This window comes from Cherax quadricarinatus, unplaced genomic scaffold (genome assembly GCF_038502225.1).
Source record: "Cherax quadricarinatus isolate ZL_2023a unplaced genomic scaffold, ASM3850222v1 Contig4224, whole genome shotgun sequence".
NCBI lineage: Eukaryota > Metazoa > Arthropoda > Malacostraca > Decapoda > Parastacidae > Cherax > Cherax quadricarinatus.
The window spans coordinates 9,433-16,233 of record NW_027199250.1 but is presented as its reverse complement, the minus strand read 5'-3'; the positions used below and the strand labels follow the sequence as shown (position 1 = coordinate 16,233).

The 6,801-nt window shown below is 47.9% G+C and overlaps 1 long non-coding RNA gene across 1 annotated transcript; it reads left to right on the top strand.

The window, feature by feature from the left end:
* The first annotated feature begins 1,926 nt into the window (after window positions 1-1,926).
* On the top strand, window positions 1,927-6,600 carry LOC138852122 (uncharacterized). The gene is made up of 2 exons (XR_011391574.1): window positions 1,927-2,291; window positions 6,268-6,600. It is a non-coding gene; the product is annotated as an uncharacterized lncRNA (long non-coding RNA).
* Window positions 6,601-6,801: the final 201 nt, after the last annotated feature.

Genomic DNA, 6,801 nt, shown 5'->3' with positions numbered 1-6,801 from the left:
GTTAATTATTAGCTTGATTAATTATTTAGTTGTGTAAGTACATTTATGAACGTATTTAGGTGCGTAGATTAGTGTTGTTGTGTGAACGTTAGCGGCGCGTGACGCGTCAAGCGCTGAATTATACGGAAAATACGAAAAGAATTGAAAAATGAGTTAATGTTACCGAGAAAGAGCTCAAGAATCTGGTAATATTTTGGTGTATGTCTCGTCTCTGTACGATAATTCTCTAAAAAAGTTACCGTAATTATAATAAATGAGGTAAATGCGTAATTGTTGTGACGTATACCATAACAGTAATACATTTGTTGTTATTTTTAGACATTTCTCGTCATTTTTTGTTCATATTTTAGTGTCAAATGCTACAAAATACAAATTGGTAACTCTGTGAGTGGCTGCAGTTTGAGCTGCTTCAACCACACGAGTCTCAGTGCTGACTAACAGTCGGCAGAAGGTGGAGGTATGTTGCTTTGAGTGACCGCAGCAGACCCTAGTGACTCGTAATTTTGCCATATATTGTGCAAATTTCATACAAAATGCGTCGCCCGAAGAAACAGTTTTCGCATACGATCAACCGGAAGCGATTAGAAATGATGAAAAAAAGCTAAAGAAATGAAGGCAGTAGCAGGTAGAACATGACTCGTGGCTGCCATCACAACACTTACCAAGACCAACACATTGTTTACTGCTGGGGAAATAACTGATGTTTCTGAAACCCAGTCAGTTGTTGAACAAGTAAAGCAAAGTGTAAGATGACCTGTGTAGCCAGCACCTCGATGGCCACCCCAGATGCTGGCAGCATCACCGTGGCCACCCCAGATGCTGGCAGCATCACCGTGGCCACCCCAGATGCCGGCAGCATCACCGTGGCCACCCCAGATGCTGGCAGCATGCCACCCCAGATGCTGGCAGCATCACCGTGCTGGCAGCATCACCCCAGATGCTGGCAGCAGTGGCCACCCCAGATGCATGCTGGCAGCATCACCGTGGCCACCCCAGGCCACCCCAGATGCTGGCAGCATCACCGTGGCCACCCCAGATGCAGCCGTGGCCAAGATGCTTGGATCCCCAGATGCTGGCAGCATCACCGTGGCCACCCACAGATGCTGGCAGCATCCACCCCATCACGTGGCCATCCCCAGATGCTGGCAGCATCACCGTGGCCACCCCAGATGCTGGCAGCATCACCGTGGCCACCCCAGATGCTGGCAGCATCACCGTGGCCACCCCAGATGCTGGCAGCATCACCGTGGCCACCCCAGATGCTGGCAGCATCACCGTGGCCCCCCCAGATGCTGGCAGCATCACCGTGGCCACCCCAGATGCTGGCAGCATCACCGTGGCCACCCCAGATGCTGGCAGCATCACCGTGGCCACCCCAGATGCTGGCAGCATCACCGTGGCCACCCCAGATGCTGGCAGCATCACCGTGGCCACCCCAGATGCTGGCAGCATCACCGTGGCCACCCCAGATGCTGGCAGCATCACCGTGGCCACCCCAGATGCTGGCAGCATCACCGTGGCCACCCCAAGGAAGGTTCCTTGATGTTGGTGAGGGGCTCTTGATTTAGGAAATTGGATCAGTTCCCCGAATTAAGCCTGAATGCCTTCCACATCCCCCCCACGCGCTGTATAATCCTCCGGGTTTAGCGCTTCCCCTTGATTATAATTGGCCACCCTAGATGCTGGCAGCATCAGCATGGCCACCCCAGATGCTGGCAGCATCACCGTGGCACCGTGGCCACCCCAGATGCTGGCAGCATCACCGTGGCCACCCCAGATGCTGGCAGCATCACCGTGGCCACCCCAGATGGCAGCATCCCACCCCAGATGCAGCATCACCCCACCCCAGATGCTGGCAGCATCAGCATGGCCACCCCAGATGCTGGCAGCAGCACCGTGACCATGGCAGACCTGGCCAGAGAGGAATGAAGCGTAAACTAGGTGACTCATCTGTGGCCACCACCACCACCATTGTGGCCACAGTGACCACGCCTTCACCCATATATACATCTGTCTTGACCACACCTGTGGTTACATATGTGACAACCTCGCCACAAATAACCATATTTTCTGCGACCACCCCAGACGTGGCCACTCTAGACATGGCCACCCCAGATGTGGCCACCACTGTCCCCAGCTCAGCTGTCACCATCTCAGCTGACCACAGTTCAGCTGACCCCGTCTCAGCCGTCACCAGCTCAGCTAACCCCAGCACATCTACTGTCTACAGCTGGAGACGGTGAAATATTTGTTGAAAGTGCTAGTGTACATGATATATCAAGTGCTACAAGGTGAGTGTCCTTATTGCAGCAATTAAATCCTGTTATAGAAGAAAAGCATATGATATTGATGGAACGTTGTAATTTTGAGGTTATTATGAAGTGTGTGTTTTGTTAAGAATGTTTTAGTAATAAAGTCACTTTTATATTTGATCACCATCACCTAGAGACACTTGTTAGTACAAACTGTACTGAGTGTAAGTATGTAGTGTTGGAAAAACCCAGTTGGTACGAGACACTGAATGCTGCAACTGGTAGGATGGTATATGCTGAAATGCTTGCACATTATTTGATAGTCAACTACCAATTTGGTCACAGCATCAATTGTGGCACCAATGCCATAATTTGAATGATGGTCCCTTGTGTGTCAAGTTCCATCATATGTAACATCAATATCAAGAACTCCACTTTGGTCAGGTACACTGCCTACTTTGGCGTATTCCTGTGTAACAATTATTGCCACGTCCAACTTCGCACTTTTTTATGTTTATTTATTGGACGATTTTGATGTAACTTTTATTTAATATACTATGACATGCCTAGAGTCTGTGATAAAAATTCCAATGAAATCGTACGAAGGCAAAAAAAAAAAAAAGTCCAACCGTCCCATAGTGTTCCCTGCATGATAACTATAATTAACTGTTATCAGTTACTTTTTTCCCCTCGTCATGGTACACAATGGTTCACCAGCACACTCTTCCCTCGTCATGGTACACAAAGGTTCACCAGCACACTCTTCCCTCGTCGTGGTACACAAGGTTCACAAGTACACTCTTCCCTCGTCATGGTACACAGAGGTTCACAAGTACACTCTTCCTTCGTCATGGTACACAAAGGTTCACAAGCACACTCTTCCCTAGTCATGGTACACAAAGGTTCACCAGAAATCACTCCCTACGAAAGTAAAAGACTGGGCAGGCGATGCAAAATGCCCCCAATAAAAAGTAGGGGCGCCATTGGTACACTAAGGGAAAACACCATAAGTGTCCGGGGCCCAAAACTGTTCAACAGCCTCCCATCAAGCATTAGGGGAATTGCCAATAAACCCCTGGCTGCCTTCAAGAGAGAGCTGGACAGATACCTAAAGTCAGTGCCGGATCAGCCGGGCTGTGGCTCGTACGTTGGACTGCGTGCGGCCAGCAGTAACAGCCTGGTTGATCAGGCCCTGATCCATCGGGAGGCCTGGTCATGGACCGGACCGCGGGGGCGTTGATCCCCGGAATAACCTCCAGGTAACCTCCAGGTAGCACACTTTTCCCTCATCATGGTACACAGAGGTTCACAAGCACACTCTTCCCTCGTCATGGTACACAAAGGTTCACCAGCACACTCTTCCCTCGTCATGGTACACAAAGGTTCACAAGCACACTCTTCCCTCGTCATGGTACACAAAGGTTCACCAGCACACTCTTCCCTCGTCATGGTACACAGGTTCACCAGCACACTCTTTCCTCGTCATGGTACACAGAGGTTCACCAGCACACTCTTCCCTCGTCATGGTACACAAAGGTTCACCAGCACACTCTTCCCTCGTCATGGTACACAGAGGTTCACAAGCACACTCTTCCCTCGTCATGGTACACAGAGGTTCACCAGCACACTCTTCCCTCGTCATGGTACACAGAGGTTCACAAGCACACTCTTCCCTCGTCATGGTACACAGAGGTTCACCAGCACACTCTTTCCTCGTCATGGTACACAGAGGTTCACAAGCACACTCTTCCCTCGTCATGGTACACAGAGGTTCACAAGCACACTCTTCCCTCGTCATGGTACACAGAGGTTCACAAGCACACTCTTCCCTCGTCATGGTACACAGAGGTTCACAAGCACACACTTCCCGTCGTTCACAAGCACACTCTTCCCTCGTCATGGTACACAGAGGTTCACAAGCACACTCTTTCCTCGTCATGGTACACAGAGGTTCACAAACACACTCTTCCATACGCTCAATTCTGTATTTCCACATATACATCTTACACACACTGAACGAAACAGACGCACGAACAAAGCAACACATACACATGTACATAACGTGTACAAACACAGACACTCCTTCAGCAGACACTGACGGGTCACCACACACCATCAGCAGACAGTGAGAGGTCACCACACACCTTCAGCAGACACTGACGGGTCACCACACACCTTCAGCAGAGGGTGACGGGTCATCACACACCTTCAGCAGACACTGACGGTTCACCACACACATTCAGCAGACACTGACGGGTCACCACACACCTTCAGCAGACAGTGACGGGTCACCCCACACCTTCAGCAGAAAGTGACGTGTCACCACACACCTTCAGCAGACAGTGACGGGTCACCACACACCTTCATCAAACAGTGACGGGTCACCACACACCTTCAACCACACACCTTCATATATATATAATATACAATTGCATACATCTTAAAGTACGTTCTTGTATGTATACATGCATACATTTGCCAGTGATTCCATCTGTGACCTTCAAACTCATTTACGAAACACGAGAAACAGAGATTATTATAATTTTTCTACAGTTTTTATGGAGGAGATTTAGTGATTCGCATTTGACACTCATCAATGCACAATAATATGTACGTTCATACACAATATGTGACGCTCATACATAATATTTGACAGTCATCAATACACAATAACATGTACACTCACACACAATTTGATAAATTAGACACATGTGCAACTCTTGGGTATCTTTATTGAGGAAACGTTTCGCCACACTGTGGCTTCATCAGTCCATACAAAGGAGAAACTTGGAGAACAGGAGGAGAATGAGGTAATCAGTCCCTCAGCCTTGAGTCGATGTGGTCAGTCCATCAATCTTGAATAGATTGATGGACTGACCACATCGACTCAAGGCTGAGGGACTGATTACCTCATTCTCCTCCTGTTCTCCAAGTTTCTCCTTTGTATGGACTGATGAAGCCACAGTGTGGCGAAACGTTTCCTCAATAAAGATACCCAAGAGTTGCACATGTGTCTAATTTATCAACGTGTCGGTTCTGTGAACCATTCATCTACACACACAATTTGCGACGCTCATAAGCAATATGTGACACTCATACACATTACGTGAACCATACATTCATTCTTACAAAATAGCATGTACACATGACAATCATCAACATACAATAACATGACACCTATTCACAATAACACGTAAGAATATGTACATAAGAATATGTACACAGGACACAGTCCTGCATTAGTGTCACAAACGTGTTCCGCCGGTGATCCAGTTCCCAGGCTCCTGGACAGGTCACTCATGAAGCGTCACATCACTGGTGATCCAGCTGTCAATCTCCTGGACAGGTCACTCATGAAGCGTCACATCACTGGTGATCCAGCTGCCAGGCTCCTGGACAGGTCACTCATGAAGTGTCACATCACTGGTGATCCAGCTGTCAATCTCCTGGACAGGTCACTCATGAAGTCACTCCCAGGCTCCTGGAAGGTCAATCATGAAGTGTCACATCACTGGTGATCCAGCTGCCAGGCTCCTGGACAGGTCACTCATGGTGTCATCACTGGTGAGCTGTCAGGCTCCTGGACAGGTCACTCATGAAGTGTCACATCACTGGACAGGAAGTCACTCACAGGTCACTCATGAAGTGTCACATCACTGGACAGGTCACTGGACAGGTCATGAAGTGTCGCATCACTGGACAGGTCACTCATGAAGTGTCACATCACTGGACAGGTCACTCATGAAGTGTCACATCACTGGACAGGTCACTCATGAAGTGTCACATCACTGGACAAGTCATACCCCTCAAGGAAGGTTCCTTGATGTTGGTGAGGGGCTCTTGATTTAGGGAATTGGATCTGTGCTCCAGTTCCCCAAATTAAGCCTGAATGCCTTCCACATCCCCCCCCCAGGCGCTGTATAATCCTCCGGGTTTAGCGCTTCCCCTTTGATAATAATAATAATAATAATAATAATAATGGACAAGTCATAATAAAAAAATGCTTTCTACGTAGGTGGAATGTGTCCATCTACTTATTGTTTTAGCAGCACAACTCACTTGGTGCTTGGTAGACAAAGTTGTAGTGGGTGATCTTGTGAGTGACGACAACGTTACCTTCTTGGAGTTTGAAGATGTTGCTACCCAGGTCAGTCTCAAGTTGAGGATTGACTGCAAAGTGGGACAAAGCATCTGTGACTTCGAGGAAGAACTTTCACGCTCCCCATGCTGAAGTCTTACTGTATCCGCCTTAGAAAAAGATATCAGAGGAAACGTTTCGCCAGCCAATATATGTTCATTCCAGTAAAGAGATGTTACTACAATAAAGATACCCATGTGTTGCACAAAAGTCTCATTCATCCACTTTTTGCTTCTCTAAACCATTTATCAACAATAGTATCATAGTTTTTGAAGTTGTGGAAAACACGCAGAATCAGTGCTGCTCTTTTCTTAGTCTACGGGAGATGGTATTGACATGCATTTATATAAAATTGTTTCCAGTATGAAGGCCACCTCCCCATATACTTGCAGCTGGACCTACAAGGATCAC